The sequence below is a fragment of the Panthera uncia genome, assembly GCF_023721935.1.
Source record: "Panthera uncia isolate 11264 chromosome B3 unlocalized genomic scaffold, Puncia_PCG_1.0 HiC_scaffold_1, whole genome shotgun sequence".
Classification (NCBI taxonomy): domain Eukaryota; kingdom Metazoa; phylum Chordata; class Mammalia; order Carnivora; family Felidae; genus Panthera; species Panthera uncia.
This window is the reverse complement of record NW_026057582.1, coordinates 80079510-80102718: the sequence shown is the minus strand read 5'-3', so window position 1 is coordinate 80102718 and position 23209 is coordinate 80079510. Positions and strand designations below refer to the sequence as shown.

Here is a 23209-nt window from a genome sequence, read left to right as displayed (position 1 = left end):
TTCAGTCAGTACTACATTGAAGAGACTACATAGAGAGGAATGATAACTGAGACAGACTGAAAACAGCAAATACAAACAAAGACAACCTCATCAGATTTCTTCTACTGACATTACATTTTGACTAGTGCAGACATCTTTAAAAATGGTATAGTTGATTACAAATTAAAGATCACTGTGTGATCTTCTAACAGAGTCTTTCAACTTTGGCTAGATGTGATTGCCAAGGAAAAGAGCAGTCTTTGATTGAAAAATGTTCTTTTTGTGAAGCCTTTGAATGAAGTGGTAAATACCACTAACTGATGCTTTTTGCCTGGAAACATCTGTATGGTGAATGTGTTTCGATAGGCAGATTAAGAGAAGGAAATGTAAACATATCTTTATTTGAACTACAAAGACCCCTTTGTTTTTCTGGAACCAGAAGTTTATGTAAACTTCTTAAAGTCAATCTGTATTGATCTGGTTCATTGTCAGCAAGAAAAAAAAATCTACCAGCTAAAAACAATTCAAATTCTAAACTGGGGAGTTAGAGAGCTATCCAAATCAAAAGTATATTCAAATAAGTTAGATTTTAAAAGAACTATAGAAACCTTACACAAAGTCATAGAAATCCGTTTTGTCTAAAATACTGTACACAATTTAGAAGACTAGTAGAAACAGATAAGAGGCCAAATATAATTCTCACAATAAAGATTACAACATATAGCATTTTATGTAATCCTTCCCACCAAATTATAAATTTAAAAGCTTCAAGGTTATTAACCAAACTTTTTACAACTTGCTGCTCCGTGAGAGGTTTAAGCTAATTCGATGTTTCCCTTCCTCTAACCGATTTCTCTTAGTAAACAACTTTGGTCTGAAAAAGATGATTAAGAGGATATGAACTTAAACATTAAGTTAAATATATATAAAGGGCATTATTATAAATTCCGACAACTAGTTTCACAGTTTCCAAGGGTCTGTAAACATGACAATTGACTGACTTTCTCAAGATTGTTCTTTAGAAATGTGCAAAAACTCAAAATCTTCCAGCCTTTATCTTGAAAGTGAAATATCAACAATGCAGTTGATAGACTGCATCTGAATACACTCATTTTGGGTCCACTGACATGAAGAGTGTTGACTCAGCAAGATTAATGGAAGCACTAAGAAGACTAAAATGAGGAAAGAATTGTAGGATTTGCTTGCTTTTTCCTAAAACAGAGGTTATTCTCTCTCATTCCTGAACTCTACTTAAGTCCCTTTGCTCCTCAGTATCTAGTAGCACATACTGAATACCTGTGACTATATATTCAAGGATACTGGTAACATTAATTGGGTATTATGAGTCTCTATATTTGACACACTGTCTATAAGACACCCAAAGTAGGCACAGTCCAGTTTGAATAAACCCCAGATGAAGTGCACACAAATCTTTATTTAAATTAGTGTCTAGGACCAGATTAATTCATCGTGAAATTGTCTTTCCTTTAACACTAACAAAATTGTCTACATATGATTCTATACTAACAAAAATTTCCCTGCAGCTTTTTGTCAATTCCTTTTCTGATTTCTACCTTGGTGTTCCTTCTCCTCCTGGATCCTAAACATCTTTCAAACTCCAGTGCTTGACTAATTTCTCGTCTCTACCCTCTTCTCTTTGCAATAAATTTGAATTCAGGAAAATGGATACATTCCCAATAAAATATAAGTGCTAAATGTTGACCTAAGAAAAAAATAAATTTTACACCTATCAATTATAGTCTCACTATTTGAAAAGGCAGAGGATCAGCTGCAAATGTAACTTTAAAGGAGCATACAGTTCTTTTGCAGGTGCCGTATCTTTATCCACAGTTCTTATATCCAAAACTGAAAGCTTTTTTAAAAAAATTTATTTGGTAGAAAAATCTGACCTCTCAAGTCTTGTCCCACCTAGTGTGAATATTCACACATTCTTCTGCAGAAATACTAATATGATTACAGAGTACTATGACAGATCCAGTATGTAAAAGTAAAATGTTTAAGTATTAGCAAAACAAATCCAGGAATATAATTTTTTAAAGTTTTTATTTTAATTCCAGTTAGTTAACATACAATGTTATATTAGTTTCAGGTGTACAATATAGTGATTCAACAATTCTATACTCACCCAGTGTTCATCACAAGTGCACTCCTTAATCCCCATCACATATTTTGTCCATCTCCCCATCCCACTCCAGGAATATCATTTTAAATAATCATTTCTGCCAAGTAGATTTACTTCAGGAATGCAAACAGTGGCATTCAATGGCTTAACAATAAAGTTTATTAACATAAGTCATTTAAAAGAGGAAAAAAGATTATATTACTAGATGCTAACAAGATGTTTGACAAAATTGTTTGCTATTACTGATTTAAAAAAAACTGAGGTAAGAATTTGAAGACCCATTTCTATGTAAGTTAAACAGCCTTTACCAGAAGCCAAGAATAAGCATCAAATGAAATGAAGAGATGTTAGTAGCTTTTTATTTATCTTTAGTAACAAGGCAAGGATACTTACTGTCACTAGTAGTGGTTTTTTTTTTTTTAATTTTTAATGTTTTATTTATTTTTGAGAGAAAGAGCAAGAGAGACAGAGCTTCAGACAGAGTGTGAGCCAGGGAGGAGCAGAGGATAGAGGGAGACAGAATCCAAAGCAGGCTCCAGGCTCTGAGCTGTCAGCACTGAGCCCAATATGGGGCTCAAACCCATGACCAATGAGATCACGGACCTGATTTGAAGTCAGATGCTTAACCAACTCAGCCACCTAGGTACCCCTATATTGTTTTCGAGGTACAATCAAATGCAGTATGATATACATACTATAGAAGCATCCTAAAAGAAAAAACATTACCACTATTTATAGATTAAATAACCAAATTTTAGAAAATTTAGAGGATCAACTGAAATGTTTTGAAATAATATTGAGATTTAGTTGAATGCCTGTCATGGAATCACTTACACTTGTGCTAGTTCCCTAAACTTCCTTGCTCCGGTTTTCTAATCTGAAAAATGGGGAAACAAAAATACCTAACTCACTGGGTTATTGTGAGGATTAAATGAGACAATATAAGTGTAGTGTGCTTAGAATGCCTGGCTCTATGAATATGGTCTCTTGTTCTTATTGTTGCTATTATGATGGTTAACATACAATATATATCCAAATCAGACTATGTATCTTAGTTGAGTGTGTGTGTGTGTGTATTTCTCAAATCAGAATTCCTACTAGGCTACTGAAACAATGCTTGTCAAAGCACCAGCCATCTATTCTACATACTTAATATTCAAATATTCCATTTTCTATTACCATCTTATTTGACTTCTCAGTAGCATTAGACAAAGTTGACTGCTCCTTTTTCCTGTAAACACTCTCTTCACTTGGCTTTAATGGAACTAAACATGTTAATTTCCTGCCTATCTCAATACTTATTTGTGCATGCTAATGGCCTGTTGTCCTTTGTCCTGACTCCCAGTGTTGGAGTGCTTCAAGACTCAGGAATTAAGTCCTATTATATAGCTATGTACTCTTCCCCAGGTGGTTGCATGAGGAAACCAAATGAAAATAAATTATTGGCATAGCACTTATAACCATCTTATACATGTATATGTATTTATTTTCTATCTCTCACCACTTGAATATAACCTGTACAATTGCAAGAAACTTCTCTATCTTACCTACTATTTTATTGCCCAGAACTGTGCCTGATAAAAAGTATGGTTTCAGTACATATTTGAATAAGTGAATGAATGAATAAACATCAGTCATAGCTAGTTAGAAATAAAAATTAAAAAATAAGCAATTAATAATAACAACCAAAAATATATATAAAGTACCAAAGAATAAGTTTAACAACAATGGTACAAAATATCTAAGAAAATTATAAAACTTCATTAAGGTAGGGCACCTGGCTTGTCAGTCAGTAAGCATGCACCTCTTGATCTTGGGGGTTTTAAGTTTGAGCCCCACATTGGATGTAGAGATTACTTAAAGATAAAATCTTTAAGAAAACATAATTAAAAAACATAAAACTTGATGAATGGAGAGACATACTATGCCCTTGAATGGGAAGACTGTCAGATTGTAAAAGTTAATATATGTATTATACATCTTATATATTACTATCAGAATTACAACAGGATGTATTTGTTGGTTTGTTTTTTGGAACATAATTAAATTGTACAAAAGTTCAGATGGAAGAAAAAATGTATAAGATTTGTTAAGAAAATCTTAGAAAAAAATAGTAAGAGGGGGAACTAATATTTGATTAAGACAACATTCCAATTAATAGTGAAAAAATGGATTATCTAAAAAATGGGATTGTGATACCTGACTATTCATTAAAAGAAATTGTGCTCTTACTCCTGGTATTCACCTAAGAGAATGAAAACATATTTCCACACAAAGCTCTGTATGCAAATATTTGTTACAATAGTTTTTTTTTTTTCCATAATTGCCCCAAACTGGAAACTATGCTATGTCCTTCAACTGGTGAATGAGAAATCAGACACATCTGTACAACGGAAAACTATTGGGCAATTTAAAAGGACAAATTATTGATATACACAAAACAATATGGACTAATCTCAAAAGAATTACACTAAGTGAAGGAAGCCAGACTCAAAAGGTGACTCAAAAAGCAAGGTAATACCCTATTTGAATAACTTCTGTAAAAGGTAAAACTGTATCAGATCAGTTGTCATCCAGGGCTGGGATTATAAGGGAGGGAATTAACCACAAAGATCATGAGGGAACTTTCTGAGATGAGCTAAATATTCTGTTTTTATTTTGGTGGTAGTTATGACACAGCGTACATTTGTCAAACTCATCATACTGTAAATTTTATTGAATGCAAATTATACCTCAATAAACTTAAGCTGAGAAAAGAAGATGAGGGTAGATTTGTACCTCTGGGCATAAACAGGATTAACTTTAGATGTATCACAGGGGCCCCTGGGTGGCTCAGTCAGTTAAGCGTCGGATGTTGGCTCAGGTCATGATCTCACGGTTTGTAGGTTCAAGCCCTGCATTGGCCTCTGTGCTGACAGCTCTGAGCCTGCTTCGGATTCTGGGTCTCCCTCTCTTTCTCTGTCCCTCCTCCACTCACTCCCTGTCTCTCTCTCTCTCAAAAGTAAATAAACGTTAAAAAAAACTTTAGATGTATTACAAACATAAATGTAGGTAGGAAGCCCTAATGGGAGAGCCTGACTCAGATACAAAAATACTTGTTGCCAGGACCTTTCCTGCAAACCAACACTGAGGCAGAAGTTGGTGATCTCTTGCACCTTGCTCCAGAACAACATTTTTGGGGACTGTACAAGTCTGTAACAATCTACAGGCATAAAAAATGCACCTACACTTTAAAGATATCCTCAAAACTATTCCACTTAGTGACAGACTCTTGAGATCCTTAAATTTTGCCTTCTGGTTATGAAATATAATTAATACATGTCCATTGTGGAAATTTTGGAAAACATAGAAAAGCCAAAAATAGAATGGAAAAATCATTTATAGCTCCATCATTACTTTTTCTCAGTCTTTTTCAAAATGTAAAGAGTAAGGAATGAAACTCTTTCTCTCCCCTTGGTCCAAATCCATGCCCTATAGGTAGCTGCTATCATCTGCAGTCTGGTACACATTCTGCCAGAGACTTTTCTGCTCCTATATACCCTTGATTATGTAGTATAAACGTTTTGCTCTGTATCTTTTTTGGTACCTTTTTCTCTGCATTTATTAACATGCCAGTTCACATAAACATTCATGTTGTTTTAGCTTGAGCTCTCTGAACAAGATGTTGCAAGCAGAAGGTTCATTGGGGTGAGCTCCTGGTAGATACCCTTCTAAGATCCAGTCCTAAGGAAGTGAGGGATGCAGCAGTGGGCAGGGGGACAAGCTGACCAAAATAAACTTGCCCTTGAGGCCTCATCAAATTCATGAGAAAATCCTTGCGCTCCAAGGAAACCTTCAGAGTTGTCCAAACTTGAGGCAGAGGGGATTTTGTATCCTCACATGAGTCAGGGATTAGCCAAACCCCGGGAAGAGGTGCAAACTTGGGTGAGGTAGTTTCCAATGGAGGACACGACTTGGACCACTCATCAGTTGATAAGCACAGCAAATCATTTATACTGTATATTCAAGGGACTAGAACTAAAAAGAAAGGACAAGGGAGAGTATTTTACTTTATTCACACCTTTATTGCTTTCATGATTAAACATAGAGGTTTCTGTTGTCATTTAAATCACTGAAAAGGGGGCTCCTGTGCGGCTCCATTGGTTAAGCATCAGACTCTATTTTGTTTCAGGTCCCGATCTCACGGTTCAGGAGACAGAGCCCTGAGTAGGGTTCTGTGCTGATAGTGGGTTTTCTCTCTTGGGGTTCTCTCTCTCTCCCTCTCTCTGCCCCTCCCCTGCTCTCTCACACATTCTCTCTCTCTCTCTCTCTCAAAATAAATAAATAAAATTTAAAAATAATTGTAAAAAATAATTCACTGAAAAAGGATTTTGTGAAACATCATAGAGAATGATCCCTGTTGACATATAGTCAGAAAAATAGGCACCATTCCCAACCTTTTATTTCCTTTCACCTGCTTTAAAAAGACACTTTTAAATTTTGTTTTAAGCACTCAAAAAGTGTAGTCATCAGGCTTCCCAAATCAGCACACTCTGCACTTTTAATTTTATGCTGGCCAAGAATGTGATCAATAAATTATTGCTGTTTGTGAAACATTTACTTTCATAATCCTAACATATTTTAACTCCTAGGGTTACCACAGTGTTGGTTTTTTTTTCTTCACATTATTTGACAGCTGAAATTAAACAAATCCTATTCAACTACAAAGCTAAGAGAAGGTTTACTACGTGTGTCATTAGCACCATCCATATAAGGTAACAGAAGAATATGAGGTGTGGATTTTTAAAATATGATAAAATGAGAATACTGTTAGATGCACGGGAAGGTGTGACTTCAGGCCTGGCATTCTCTTATTAAAATAAATGTGTCTCTGTTTTATTTCACTAACGTAATCAGCATTATGTGTTTTGAGTTGACATATTTCAAATTATTTTATCAATTCAAAAATATATACCTTTGTTAAAATGTGTTTTAACTATCACATCATTTTAATGTAATATATGACAAAGATTGCTCTGTATTAGGCTGCTAAATATTTTTATCTTCAAGAATATCATGGTTAGAATGAAGAAACATAATTCACTTGATTATGTTTTTTAGCCCTTAATGCTTTTGCAGCATGCTTTTAATGCTTGAATAGAAGACTTTTAGGAAAGTATAAAAGCACATAAAAATTGCCCCAAATATTTAAAATCTAAGCATGAAAGTACATATATATACAGAGACACATGTATATGTATATATATAGTTATATATACATACATTTTAAAGAGCACATGTTATTCATAATCATAATACTTAGATTATGTATTATCACACTGGGGCAGCTTGTAATCTTGAGATTGCCTTTTTCCTACTTTGCATTTATACAACTTCTTTCATTCAGAGATATTCTAAGAATACTACATAAAGAACAAGGGCTTGCACAGCCCAACTGCAGCCAGAAAGAAAATGGAGAGTCTTCATTATTTTTTAAAAACATACAAACTAATGTCCATGTGTTGAATGCCAGTTGAGTTGTATAATTCCTAAGGCATATTATTTTCATCTCTAATCCTATTTAAGCCATAGTGGTTATTGTAGTTTCATAACTAAATAAATACATGAAATAATTAAATACAACTATGTAAAGAAAGTCATTCTCAAAATCAAAACAATGAATGTGTTAAACTGGATAAAGATGAATTGGTTTTTACAAAAGGTAATTGCTGTGCATTTAAGTGTGGATGAGACAACTATAAAACATTAGAAACAGAATTTGTAAAAGTCTAGAATAGAAATTTATTTACATTTCTTTTACAAGTGTTTTTGTACCACTTAAAGGTACTGAAACTCAAAAATGTGAACAATACAGTATGGGTTAGAGGAACTTAGGCATATATGTCTGTAACTTTCTATGTATGATTCTTCTCCTAAAATGTTTTCTTTTAATTGATTGCTTCCTGGCCCTAATTCGGTTTCATAAGATGGCTTCTACTGTAGTCAAATGCTCAGGCATTAGAATTAGTGCAAGCTCCAACATTTAATGCATGTGGGGCTTGAGCAAGTTATTTAACCTCTCTGAGTCTTAATGTCTAAATCTGTTAAAGAATAATAGTCGGGGGTGCCTGGGTGGCTCACTTGGTTAAGCATCCAACTTTGGTCTCACGGTTTGTGAGTTCAAGCCCTGAGTCAGGCTCTGTGCTGACAGCTCAGAGCCTGGAGCCTGCTTAGGATTCTGTCTCTCCCTCTCTCTGCCCCCTCCCCAGCTTGCACTCTGTCTCTCTCTGTCTCTCAAGAATGAATAAATGTTACAAGAAATTTAAAAAAGAATAATAGTTGGATCAACCTTATAAAGTTGGGCAAGAAACAACTGGATCCTTACTGAGAAAACAGTGAACAGAGTGCCAGGAATTGGTAAATACTCAATAAATGCTAGCTGGTATGTAATGGTTTGTGGAGAAGGCTGTGAATCTGTATTCACTGCTGTCTAACAATTTAAATTTTTCCTCACAACTTTCACATATTTTTTTTAAATAAAGGGCTACCTATAGAAAGCAAATTTAATATTATCTTAGTGTTATTAGTATTCCAACTATGAGATGTTGAACCTTTCTGCTTTTAAAATTAAGAACAGAAAAAAATTAAGAGCAGAAAAATATGAAAAATACAATCTGTGAATAAAACCTGTTCTAAATATGTGCTGTGTTTCTGTATCCAAATTTATAGTTATGTGAAAAAATTATAAGATACGTATCACTATGTATATGAATGGATGGCAAAATGAAGCTGAAGTTAGGAAAAAAATTGTAAAATCCACCTTTTTTATGACTTCTTCTGAATGTAAACAAAATCTTCAAGGGTTACTGAAGTCACAAAACTATGCCTGTATCCTCTATCCTTTATAATTTAAACATACTTTAAAATGCAGATGCTTTATTCTTTTTTCAAAAACAACATGAGATGATAAGTTCTAATATATATGGTATGTGATTTATTTTGGAGAACAAGTTTCAAAAAGTATAAGCCATTTTTTAGTTACCCAGGGTACCCTAATTACAAAATAGTACCTACTTATAAAATGTATGGTTTACTATAACCACCTCCTTTTTAAAAGTGTGGAATTTCTAATCCAGTTTCAAATATCAATGATGATGCCTTTTCTAGATTGACCAATAACAGTGTTTACACAATTCAGGTGACAACTCTTAACACCTGTAGCCATGTTTTTAGATATGGCTTTTTCAGAAGAAAAATTGAGTCCTAGAAGTTAACAGAAAGAGTTTCTTGAATTTTAAACTTAGTCTTTCTAGGGGCACCTGGGTGGCTCAGTGGGTTAAACATCTGACTTCAGCTCAGGTCATGATCTTGTGGTTCTGAGTTCAAGCCTTACATCCACCTCTGTGCTGAGAGCTCAGAACCTGGAGCCTGCTTCAGATTCTGTGTCTCCCTCTCTCTCTGCCCCTCTGCATCTCATACTCTGTCTCTCAAAAATGATTAAATGTTAAAAAAAATTTTTTTAAATAAATAAACTTAGTCTTTCTTTTGTATATTACTTTAAATGATTTTTAATTTTTATAGTAAAAAGGAATCTGCAATGCCAAAACTGTTATTAAATTTGTGGTTTAGAATCAAGAAGATGAATGTCATCTCTCTTGTATTTGGTAATGTAATTTATTCTTGCTAGTCTTTGCTCAGTATATGCTAAGGCAATTTTCCTATTGACATCATCCTCCACTATGTGAAAAGAAACTAGTATGTTCCTTATGTCAAATAGATAATCCTAAATTTAGGCCATCTATGGATTCTTAGGAGTATAGGTCTTATAATAAGTTAGCCAGTAAAATTTCCTGATACCACTGATTCTAACATTTTAATTTAATACTATAATGTCATAAAAGAATAAAAATCTTCTTTTATAGTAGCTTTGTTGAAAAATAAAAAGCCAGCTTCACTGTAGCTGATCTGAATTTTTCACATTTCACAATGTTGATTAAATACTACAAACTGCAGTAAATAATACTTTCCATTTCTCGAATTATATTAAAAAATTTTGTTTTTGGAAGTATATCGAACAATTGCAAAAATATAGCATTTTTATCCTCTTTATTCTCTCTTCTCCAAGCACAACAGAGACAGAAGAAAGTTTGGTAATGAAAAATTATTTTCTCTAGTTAAACATCAAGATTATTCAACTCAATAGATTCATTTTCTTGGCCAAAATTAATAATAACTATGATAATAACCTTGAAAAATAGCATACAAACTTTTTTTTTTTCTATGAGCTCTATTAAACTGGGAAAGTACAAAGATATCCTCATCCATCATTTCTGATTTGAAAGGCTGGTTTAAAGAAAGGAAAAATTGAGAAAGGAACTTTGTTTATTATTACTTTAGAAATAGTATAGATCAATCTTTAAAACAAAAACTATTCTATATGACTTTGAGACATAAATTTCTAAAAAGTTTGGTCAAGAAATTCTTTTTCAGAAATACCTACTTCCAAATACCTACTTGGTGGATACATATATTCCTTTGTAAACCATTGTAAACTTCAATGAATTTCCCTCCCATGATGTCACAGAAAAGCTTAGTATACTTGTCAAATTGGGTTTGGAAGGTGGACTTCAGATCCCGTCACCACTACCATTATATTATCATATCATATAATTGAACCGTGCTTTCTAGTTTTAAAATTTCTGTACCTAGAATGAATGTATCCTCTGTTTGTCAAGATAGTCCTGCATGTTATCTCAGTATATTTATCAGTATGTCCCTCCTTCAGTCTCAAAGTGTCCTGGTTTACATGATTAAAAAAATATAACCATCCTAATTTTAACCCGCGTTAGGTTATGTGGCCATTCTCTGAAAACACTCTTTTGTAACAGATAAGAAAATGGAAGAAAAGGTGACTCCCTCTCAAGTTACTGAACTTAAACTAGGTCTTTTGGCTCCTTTTTCAGGACTTTACCTAGTCCTCGATGCTTCAGGGTGAAATCAGGCAGGTATGCTTCTCTGCTGACACCTTATAGCATATTCAAAATACATTTATTTTTTTATGGAGTATGGATTAGATAATGCCTCACGATTCTAATTTGTTCTGATTAGTTGGTGTTTGTGGTGTGTGTGTGTGATTGGTCACATTCTTAAGGGCCAAAGGGAATCTGCTAACAGCCCACACTACCCACACTTCTGATGGGGACCACACCTGAAATAATTCTACATGACCTCCTAATTCCACGGTATTTCAGAACAGACCCTAGAACTGCTAGGAAGCTGCTCCAACCACTGAGCTCCTAAGGGCCTGATTTCTGGATGTAGCCAATAGGAACTATATTAATCTTGTCTGTACTTCCAGTTGATGACATATACTGTCACACTGGAAAGTTTCAAGTACAGAGCAAGGTCACAGAGTAGTTTCTCTGTGTGCACAATTTATCCACTGAAAGCTTTGTAAGCACAGGATCTTGCCCCCCTCTGAAGAGGAAAAAGCAGATTTCTGTCTTAGAAATTTGAGTGTTTACTAACATGGTTTAAACAATTTCAGGATAAAGGCAAATGTTAAGCAATAATTCAATCATTTTGAATTTGCCTAAGAGGACATATTTTTAGAAATGTGCTAAATTTTAGCATTGATGTGATTTCATAATTAAGAATAATTTCGAAAGTAATGCCACAGCTTAAAAGAAGAAAGAGAACAAAAATAATTTATAATGAAACAAGTAGATGCATTTAAAAAGAAGAAAGCATTTAATTACATCTTAGTATATTTGCAGTGATTCATGATGGCTATTTACATCAAATGATTTTTTAAATATTAAATATTAAATCCATTTAAATGCAATAAGTTGTATGGAGAATTTTCATCTTTATTTCAGAGTCATGCTACTTTAAAATTCGTCATTAGAGTTAATAAGAAATTATATTGGAACTACTCTGTCCATTTAAATGAAGCATAAATCAATTATTGAAGCAAGGAATTTTTTCATCATTGTAATGATTATCGGAATAAATTTAGTTCTTCAATGCTGCCTAATGATATCTCCAATAACAAAAAAATTACATAGACTTAATTTTACTAGGCACTCTTTAAATGTGCTTATAATGTCTTTTTTTTCCAGACAAAAATATTTTTGAAAATTCTCATGCAGCATCGGAATGCTCTAAATGCCAGATTCAGTTATCCTCAATACCCTGGAAACCAAAATTAGATTCAGAATCAATATACTGTACTATCCATTTAACATCTAGTACACCAAACACTAACAACATTTATGAAAGAGAAACAGACTCAAAAAGCTTAAGCTAGTAAAAGCAATCAATATAGCAAAGCAGTATTATAGAAAGGGGAATTTTGTGTGTCCATGACTTCGTCAGATGGGGCCCACAGAAGCTAGTTTGCTTTTAGAAGAACATCCCTTGAAATTTCTTTTGGAATTTACACGACAGTCTCTTTAGTCAGGCAGGAGACAGCAACACTTGCCTGTGGCACCCTGCGCTTTGAACTTCTCACTTTTTGTGGAGAAGAAAATAGGGAAAAATCTAAAATCATTGTTTGGTAGCCTTGATGACTGCATCCTGGTATGAGTTAATAGAATATAATTTGTTGTTGTTATTACTGTTATAAAGTGCATACTGTGTGCCAGGAATTTGGGGAGTACTTCAAACACATCATTTCTTTCAGTCCTCATAATACTCGTCCTCATTTTCCTAATAAGGAAGTAGATAACAAGTTATGCTGCTGGGAGGTGGCCAAGTTGGACCTCTACCAAGTCTAGCTAATGACATAGGTGGTCCCCCTAATTGTATACAGGTGTGCTTTAGTGTGATCTGCAGCATGCCCAGGGACTAAAGACTCTTTGAATCAACCAGAAAATAAATGAAGTGATGATATTTGTCATTACTCCCATCACAGACACACACACACACACATACACACTAGATTAATTCATAGAAATGTGACCCTAAAAAGTTTTGAATATTGATCCATACATATAGATTTTAAAATACAGACCAAAAAAATGATGGTTTGTCAAATATCTTCACATGGTCTGTGATCTCTAGTCCAGGAAATGCCAGATAATACAAATGTTCTTGGTAGAGCTGGCCATCAGAAGGTCACATGGTCACTTCAGTGGCTAATCCATTGCACTTCATGTATGTCTGTATTCCCTCCCCCCGAGATTGAAGTAATCCCAGGATGAGCACTGCGTGTTGTATGAAAAACAATTTGACAATAAATTATATTTTAAAAAAATGAAGTAATCCCAAACAATGTTGTCTTGATAGCTTGAGGTAGTTAATCACTTCTGAAGCAAGTTACTGAGAGTAGCTTATATGCTAATGTTTGAAAATGATAGAGAGAGATGGATGGGTGAGTGGATAGATGGATGGATGGATGGATGAATGGATGTTTAGATAGATTAGATAGATAGATAGATAGATAGATAGATAGATAGATAGAAAGATGATGATAGAAGTTTGCAAATAGCAGATGTAAAACCAATGAATTACTGAAGTAGTGATTAGTAAAAATTAATCATTTACACACCAAAATGATGGTTTGCAAAACGGAGCACTCAAACCAAAATATGCAATGATGTTCAGGAGTATATTGTTATGGTAGGGAAAAGGTAGGATAAAATAGGCAGAGAGGGAAAGGTTAGGACCTGAGGTTTCTGGGTGGGGAAAAACACATATTTTGGAAAAATGCTGGGAGTGTTGACTATAGCAAACCCCCTTGGGGGTAAGGTTCCTCTTAAGAATGTAACAGATACCTCCTACTCCCTCTCAGGAGCCCCTCAGGAATTTGACAATTAAAATACCTAACTAAAAAAAGTAAACCATAAAATTTATGTCATACGAGGGACAGTATGACCAGTCTGACTTCTCACACAGTGGAGTCAAGCCAATCAGGTATGATGACCTAGCACCTAGAGTTATCCAGCCAGTAAGTGTAGAACCTAAGAAGGAACAAGGGGAGGGAAAGGCGTGCTGGCCAGAACCTTATAAAACAAGGACACTTGCCTATAGTCGTGGGTATTCACTTTCAAATGGCCCCTCTTTGTAAAGAGAGCTTTCATACTATTCTTACTGTCTAACCTTATACCCTAATAAACTTTGCCTGCTGCTCATTTTAATTTGTGTCCACCTCTTCATTCTTCCAAGTAACAAGAAAAAGAACCCTGGATATTAGGGTAAAAAAATCCTACAACATTGTCACAAAGCCACTTGTATGGCAAGGAAGCAATGACTGTTTATTCTTTACAGTGATTTGTTATTATATCAGAGTTTCCTTAAATGATAGGGAATTTATCAGTGGTTATCTCATATCAACCTTGGAAAAAAGTTTAAGTTTTGTGTATGATTTTCAGAGGCATAAGCAAGAAATAACACAGGTCAAGCTGGCCTTGAAAAATAAGCTAGATTAAGCTTTGTATGATTAAACTGGTTTTGTCTATTCAGGGAATATTCAAGCCTGCTCGCCATTTGTTCTGAATTTAATGATAGATGATGATTGATTGATTGATAGATGATAGATAGATAATAGAGTTTAATTTCCCACTTAAAAATACAACCTTAGGGCACCTGGGTGGCTCAGTCAGTTAAGCGTCCGACTTTGGCTCTGGTCATGATCTCATACATAGTTCAAGAGTTTGAGCCCCGCCATCAGGCTCCATGCTGACAGTGCAGAGCCTGCTTGGGATTCTCTCTCTCTCCCACCCCCATGCACACTCTCTCTTGCTCTCTCTGTCTCTCAAAAATAAATAAACTTAAAAAAGAAATGTTTAAGAAATATAACTTTCATGCAGATAATGCTTTCTTGAACATGAGAAAACAGTGGTAGAGTTTCACCTAACCTTTGGGGAATTTGCTTATTGGGAGTGTGTCACTAATATTAATGTTGTCTTATGTGTGTTTTCTGCATCAGGAGAAAGGTTAACCACAGCTGCTCGAGGAAGATGGACCCAAAATAAGAAATTTTCTACTTGGATTTGGGGAACCAGTAAATTCATTCAGGTATGATCAAGAACAAACCAATCAAAATAAGAGATGAAGGTAGGAATATTATATGTATATTTATTCAATATATTATTCATTATGTTATATTGTCTAGAAATGTCATGATTTAGATTTAAATTTACTCCTTTATTGACCTCCACCTGCAAAGACTAAGGAAATCCAATTTAAGAATACATGATAATCTATATGAATATATTTATAGTCACAGAAATAAATCTGGATAACCTCAAAGATATTATATAATATAGGATTCAGTTAATATTTTTTCCTTATTTTGCTAACAACTGTTAGTAGGTACCTGATCACACATTCACTAACAAAATTCTATAGAGATGTGCTTATATATAGTAACACTTAGTGATTATTTTCTAGATGCATCACACTTTACTCAGCTGTCAATGTGTTACATGAAAAAAAATGAAATTTAAAAAGAAACTAAGAGAACATAAAAATACCGATGTAAACATTTGTTGCCATACTCATTTTTCCATTTTGAATCTGGCAAAGCAAGTCAATCCTAGTACCCTGAGACAGGAAATCAGACATCTGGACACTGTGACAAGCGTCAGGTCTGAATCGAACCAAGCCTGGCTCAGCCACTCATTAGCTGGGTGGCCTTTAGCAATTCTCTTGATTTTTCTGGGTCTCTATCATCTGTGCAACAAAGGGGTTTAACGAATATACTTGTAGTTCTAAAATTATCAATAAGGACTTTACATTTTAAATTGAATATTGAAAAACTATTTAGGAAGTATTTGAATGATTATTTCTAAAACTTTGTTTGATAGTTTCCTTCTCTTCCATTTTTTTCACCTGAGACCAAATTCTTTCCTCTTGATAAAGACTACAGAAAGTACTATATTAAATAATATGGTTGTATTTTGCAACACAGTAATTTGGCAAAAAAAAGTTACCATCACCATGAGCATTGCACAGAGAAAAAAAACTGAGGCTTAGTGCTCCTGGCATTCCTGGAATTAAGAAGTTTTGTAGATATAGTCTGAGAATTAAGATTTTACTGCCTTCTCCACTTGAGCCCTGTAAAAACATGATTTCTTTCCATTGGTTATTCATGTCTGTCTTCCTTACTAGATCATGAACACTGGAAGGCTCATTTTTGTTTCACCCAGCACTTATATCAATGCCTGAGGCATCATAATTATTGTGAATAAAGTTTGTGATACTTGGATATTGTTTGTGATATTCAAAAAAATCAGTAGTCCCCTGTGGCCTGCAGACCTCTCATGTCTTAAGTTCAGTGCTACTCAGCAGTTGTTCACTTATGACTTTGGATGGGCAGTAGGGTGACCAGTAGGGAAAATGGTAGATGAGGAGGCTCAAAATTGTAAAGTGTTGTGCTTTTATAATCTTTCATAGTGATTAATCTCTTTCCCTAATTCACTGAGTTGGCAAATGTGTTAGATGCCATTAAGCCAAACTTCTACCAATACAAGAGTCCCTTCTCTTGTTTTCCTGACAATTTCTTTTCAGCAAAGAGAATATTATATATCTAGTGGCAACAGATTGTTAAAGTTCCTTCGGGTTTTTTTTAAGCAGTTTCTCCTTACAGTAAGCTTACTTGCTGTCTTAGTTCTACTGTCTACACTTTGTTTTTTCTGTGTGCCATTGGCTGCATGAAGTGGATAATGAACGTTGATTGGCTCCTATCCCATGCTTTGAGAACCCTGATAGTTTTGGGTGGAGTATTAGGAATGGTGGGAGACAGGAGAGTAATTAGAAATTCATAAACATATATATCAGCAACCTTAAAAGGCATATTTTAAAAATTCATTATGATATAGTAGAATAACTATGGCTACTGATTTTAGAAGTCCTTCAATAAGAATTGCCTTCCCCTCCCAAATATAAGGAAAGTCAGCTGGACGTGGATTCAGAATTTTGATTCTGTTGCTTACTGACTGGGTAATTGTTTGGCAACTTAACCAATCTGAACTTAACAAACTAATGTATATTGAAATAGTAGTGTATTATCTGGCACAGTATAGATTTCCTTCCTTACCAATTGAAGGACTGTCAACTTTTAACGTCTTCCCAGAAACCTTTCCAAACTTATAACATCAGTAGTTCATCTTTAGGAAACTAAAACCAACTAAAGCCATCTAAAACAAATATCTAAATCTTTCATACAGATTTTTAAAGTGCTGTTCGTATCAACCACGCACAGGTGGCTAAGAGTATTTGTTATCTACAGATCACATCATAACACAAATGGAAGCATAACAATTGTTTTCTTCAATCAGGCCTTGTATTTTGCTTCTAACACTTCTAGAAGTGTTTCTCTTCTGTGAATATTGCCCACTGTTTATCTAAACTTTGCTTCAGATTTTGTATCTTTCCATACTTTGATAACCCTGGTAAAAACCACATTTGTGAAGTATGCCACTTACCAGTTAGTCATACTTGTATGTATTTGGTCTCTAAATTTAGTCTCTAAATTTAGTCTCTTAAATTCTCAAATGCTTTCCTAGTTTTTGTCCATATTATCAAAGCTAGTTATACTATATAGATCATCTCTACTATGAACACTAACCAAAAGATTTGTCTGGTAAGATTCACTCTGATAAAAATAATAAATTGTAATACGTAATAACATGAAAATATGCTTTGAAAAAGCTTAAAGTATGACAGGCTGGGAAGCTTTCACACTTGTGGCTCAATTACCTGGCATCGTGGGGACAGGACGTTATGGCACACTTAACATTTCAGTTATCAGAAGATGAAACAATGTACATGGACACATCACCTTACAACTTGGGGACACTGCTGATAAGAATAGGATTTGTGTACCAGGAAATTTCACCATAAACCATCGGATTCTAGTTGATTTCTTGGTTATGATAATCAAGAAACATAGTACTTTACCAACAGTGAAACCCATACTTCAGCATCTATATATTTTGAGAGAGATCTCACAAGAACGTAGTAAACATAGAGCTAGACATATAATAGTCACAGATATGTGCTGCTTCCCTTTTCTACTCTTCCTCCTACTCATGGTCGTGATTGTAATTATTATTCAACCTCGCCTATGCCTGTAATCCCCATTCTCTTGGCTAGGAACCCAGTCCACATAGCAATTACACCCATGCCTGGTAATAATTGTGTCCAGCAAAGAGCATGTGTATTGCTTGTTCCCGTGGAGTATTTGTCCTTGGCTGTAAACAGAGGAAGCCTCAAAGACTAAGCTGTCAAAAGACCATCCAGGTGTGTAGTGAAAAAAAGAATAAGAATTCCCTTTAGTGATATCCACAGACAAGTAGAAGGGAATATAAAGGATACACATGAAAGAAATACACTGTACTTGGAAGCATGTGATTTTTTGCATGTCTGCCATTCCTATTACCATCTTGTATGGTAGTTTTAAATAACTATAATTTTTATAAAAGCATTCTCAGAGACATCCTCATGGGAAATGCTTTTTGTTTTTCATAGTCAAATAGGAGTCATTTTTTTTCTTCCAAGGAACTCAACCATTCATTGTCTTGGTAATACCCAGATATATGATAAATGTCTTTGGGCCCATTGCACAGGTGGACAAAGTAAAGTGTGAGAACTATGTTAGGCTCAGGGATGAGGCTAGTTATTGAAATTCACTTTCATAATTCCCTAGTTTATGAAATAAGTCTTTGGGCCAAGACTTCTTTGATGTGGCATATATCGTATCGCACTGTTTTGACAGGAAAGGAAACATATCTAAATTAAATCACTGCCCCAGTCAAATCCAGTAGAAATGCTTTGTCAGCAGTGACAAAGTTTTGTATTTGATTTTTTACAGCATCACAGAATTTTGAGCTAAAAGGGACCACTGAGATAATGTATCCATCTTTTCATTTTCTAAATGAGGAAAACGGTTCCTAAAGATGTGATACAAATTACCCAAAGCGATACAGTTAATCCATGTCAGGGCTGGGACAAGTGCCAAGTGTCCTTACTCCAAGGTCACTGTTTGTCCCCCTACCTTTTTGTCCTATATATTCCTAAGGAATTCTTAGAATTAAAAGTAAATTGAGATCCTGAAAGATCCCAATAGATCCTTTTATCCAGTAATCAATCTCCTTGTTATCTCCTCAATGGAACACTCTTTTTCATACTCTGTTTCTATATTTGCTTTTGCCTGGAAATGTCCTCCCTTCCTTCTGCTTCTGGAAAAGCCCCTTCATTCTCCTAAGACTCACCTAAAATACTACTTTTGGTGTGACACCTTCCCCAGGTCCACCAGTCATCTTGTTTTCTCACTGTGGTCTCTTGTAACATCTTGCAGTGTATTAAGTGACTGGTTTGTGAGCCTGTTTCCCCCATTAGACCATGAGCTTAGATAATAAGGACCACGTCCAAGTGACTTAAAACTTTTTAGGTTGTCAATAAAGGAATCTATTTGAAATAACATCAGCAAAGAGACTTTTGTTTTGTTTTGTTTTGTTTTGTTTTGTTTTGTTTTAAGTGCCTGGGCATAGCTCCCACTATATAAGGAATGGATGCAGCCCATTTTCAGGAATGAGTTGAATGCAGGACTGGAACATCATAAGGAACCAAGAGGTCCTGTTTTTTTTGTTTTTTTTTTTTACCTCTTGTTTCTGCTTCTCTGTGCATCTGCTTCATTCTTTGCTGATACCATAGACTAACTCTATTTCCCAGTTCACAGAATTAGAAATGGACATTACTGATAACTCTCCAGTTAACATCACCTCCACTCAAGAATAAGCCACATCGATTTAGAATTTCCTTGTCTCAAACGCAGTTCCCAGGAAAGACAGATGCCCACTCCTCTACCAATCAACTGTGACCAGGGGACAGACCTGTCATATCAACATGGTGCTCTGACTATAAGGGCATGGCAGAGAAAGAAGTCTCCAGAAAGGGGAACTGAGCAAACTGAGCAGACAGAACTGGAATTCTACTACAATATCTTATTCATTGTTTGGTCTTCCTTTAAGCAACACACATCTTAGCCACCACACTGATAAACTTAGTTCTTGGAACTGTGAGAGACAAAATATTTTGAATGAATCAATTTAAAGTATTTTATAGAAACCTATAGTTCTATACATAAGTAAATTGAGAGCCAGAGAGAATGAGTGACTCCTTCAATGACACATGAATTGTTAGTGATCAAAAGAGAATCTAGATTTCTGGAATATTAGCCTTAGGCTCTTATTTAAACATTTATTCATTATTTATGTTGTACCAGTTAATTTGCCAAGTGCCTTACTAACATTATCTCAATTAATCTTCACAAAAACAGTATGGTGATTATTATTATTTTTTTTTAAACTTTATTTATTTTTTTGAGAGAGAGCCTGAGCTTGAGTGGGGGAGGGGCAGAGAGAGAGGGGACAGAGGATCTGAAGGGAGCTCTGTGCTGTCAGCAGCGAGCCCAACATGGGGCTGGAACCCAAAAACCATAAGATCATGAGCTGAGCCCAAGTCAGACACTCACCCAATTGAGCCACCCAGGCACCCCTGCTAAGTACTATTATTATGCAAGAAGGAATCTATGACTTAGAGAAATCAAGTAACTTCAGTGGATCAAAGCCAGGAGTGAAAGCCAGGTCTGCCTTACTAGAAATCTCCAAACCAGCATTGCCCATTAAATAAAATGTGAGCTACATATATTACTTTCAATTTTCTAGTAGCCACACTTTAAAAGTGCAAAAAAGAAACAGGTGAATATTTAATTCTCCTGATACCTGTTATTTACTTCAGTATATCTAAAATATTATTTTAACACTCATTCATTATTAAAATTTATATCACATCCATTCTTTGAACTAAGTCATTGCTTATAGCACATCTCATTTTATTTATATATTTTTGAATATTTATTTTTGAGAGACAGAGCACGATGGGGGATGGGCAGAGAGAGAGGGAAACACAGAATCTGAAGCAGGCTCCAGGCTCCGAGCTGTCAGCACAGAGCCTGTCACAGGGCTCCATCTCACAAACCATGAGTTCATGACCTGAGCTGAAGTCATACGCTTAACCAACTGAGCCACCCGGCTGCCCCAGCACATTTCATTTTAAACTTGCTACATTTCAACTGCTCAGTAGTAGCACAGCTGGCTAGTAGTTACCATATTGGAGAGTGGAGTTTTAAATGATTATGCTTAGGTACCCATCAGAACTAACTAAACTACATGAATTATGATGTGGCATAAGGACAAAGTGTCAATCAATCAGCCTTTATTACATCTAGTCCTCCCCTGATATCATATCAATACTACAATTCCTGGTCCAAGGCAGATTACACTGACTTGGAATCTCTTGCCTCTGCCTCCAGATGAGCTACCCGATGAGCTACAGTAGTGTTACTCTGGCCACAGTAGAAAGCCACCTGACAAAAGCTGACCTGGGGCTCACACAGTTCTCCACTCTCATAGCAGAGGGACCCATCCTAAGAAAAGCTACTGTGAAATCTGGGCTTCCCTTTGTGCCACAACAAAAGAAACCAGTTGTCTCAGTTATGCAGGAAATTGAAGAACACAGCTAGTTCAACATTCTTTATTTTTGGTTCTGCTCTCAAAGTGTCCCTTTCACTAGATAACAAGCAATAGGTGTGTTTTGACTCATGGTTTTCCAAGTTGGGGTGTTGACCATTAGCAGGAATTCTGTAACCCATTTGGATGAAGGAGGAGGGGTTTAGCATTAAGCATATGCTGAGCACCCATCTCTGCCTCATTTTTCCAGCTGTGGGAGGCAATTAACATCACCAGTTGACAATGCTTGTCCTCTTTTCAACTCCATTTTCAGCAACACAGAAAAGCAACTCTACATAATGAGAAGGAAACAGGAAGATTGTTGGGAAGCCCTCTAATATATGAGAATACATAAGGTGAAACGTGAGGAAGGATAATTATGTGAGCCACATCTATAAGTGATGGAAAATAACCGGTTTATAACCTCCATGAGCTCATAGTTCTGCAGTATCTTATTACTGATAATTTCCAAATAACGTATTCATGTAAATCTGCATGTTTTATTGATGAGAAAGTCTAAACAGATTGGTAACTATTCTAGAATTTAAACATTTAAGTACCGCATCTTCTATTGATCTACCTTTTAAAGGGTTTTTATAGATCCCTTCTTCTCCAGATGCCTTACAATATTGAAGCGTTCAGAACAACCCACACTTAAATATGTTAATAAGAAGTAAGATGTGTTAAAATGAATGCATTTATATCACACCCATTTCTAATATCCATAATCTATTTTCTTGTATGTAGAATAGCCCTCATTTGCAAATTCAACGTATTAATCATAAAGACATTTGTTTTTCCATTTTGTTAAGTATTTGTCGCATGCTTTTGTCATTGACCACATTACAGAACAAATGAGAAGAATATAAACCAATAGACTCTTTTTGAGGAAATATAATTTAAATTTAAATTCTTCTTGGAGAGACAAGACAAACAAGATGAATTGCTGCATGATTCCAGTAATTGCCAGACTATGTAGGAAAGAAGCAAACAGGAAGAACTATGCTAGAGGATTGAATAAAGGGGGCTAGTAAGTCTGAGATGGCTACCTGGGAGGGCTCTAAATAGAATTAAATAGAATTCAATTTAAAACAACATTTTAAAAATACACTTGGGGGTTAAAAGGAAAACCACTGGGTGATGTAAGGGAAGACTGGTTACAAGAAAAGAATGGAGGTTACAAAATAAGGAATTTAAGTTTAGGTGATAAAAACAGAGAAGCAGAGAGGAATAAGAACCTGGAAGACCACTCAAGATACGTGGGCCATAGTAAGCCTTCAATAAATACTTATTATTATTACAATAAATGTGAGAAATGGTGAGGACATTTCACAGGAAATCAATGAATAATATCAACACAGTGGTTGGAATGACTTGAGGATTATTTTAGCTGTAATGTAATAAAAATTGAATAGAGTCTTAGAAACCAGGAAGGATGGAGAAGTGGAAGTGAAAGGATCCATTTGAGGAAAGGCGAAAAGGAATGGGCCAAAATAGAACAACGTTTTGGAGCAACAACTTCTAACTATGAAAAGTTACCACAGGATTGCTGGTAATGTAATAAAAACAAAACAAAACAATAACACCAACA

At 35.1% G+C, this 23209-nt stretch overlaps 1 long non-coding RNA gene across 2 annotated transcripts in view; it reads left to right on the top strand.

Annotated features, from left to right (window-relative positions):
* Positions 1–23209, top strand: part of LOC125909833 (uncharacterized) — a 510892-nt gene that overhangs the window by 427184 nt on the left and 60499 nt on the right. For both annotated transcript variants that reach the window (XR_007453784.1, XR_007453785.1), the window contains exon 4: positions 15033–15121. This is a non-coding gene — a long non-coding RNA (uncharacterized LOC125909833). The remainder of the gene's footprint in view (positions 1–15032; positions 15122–23209) is intronic.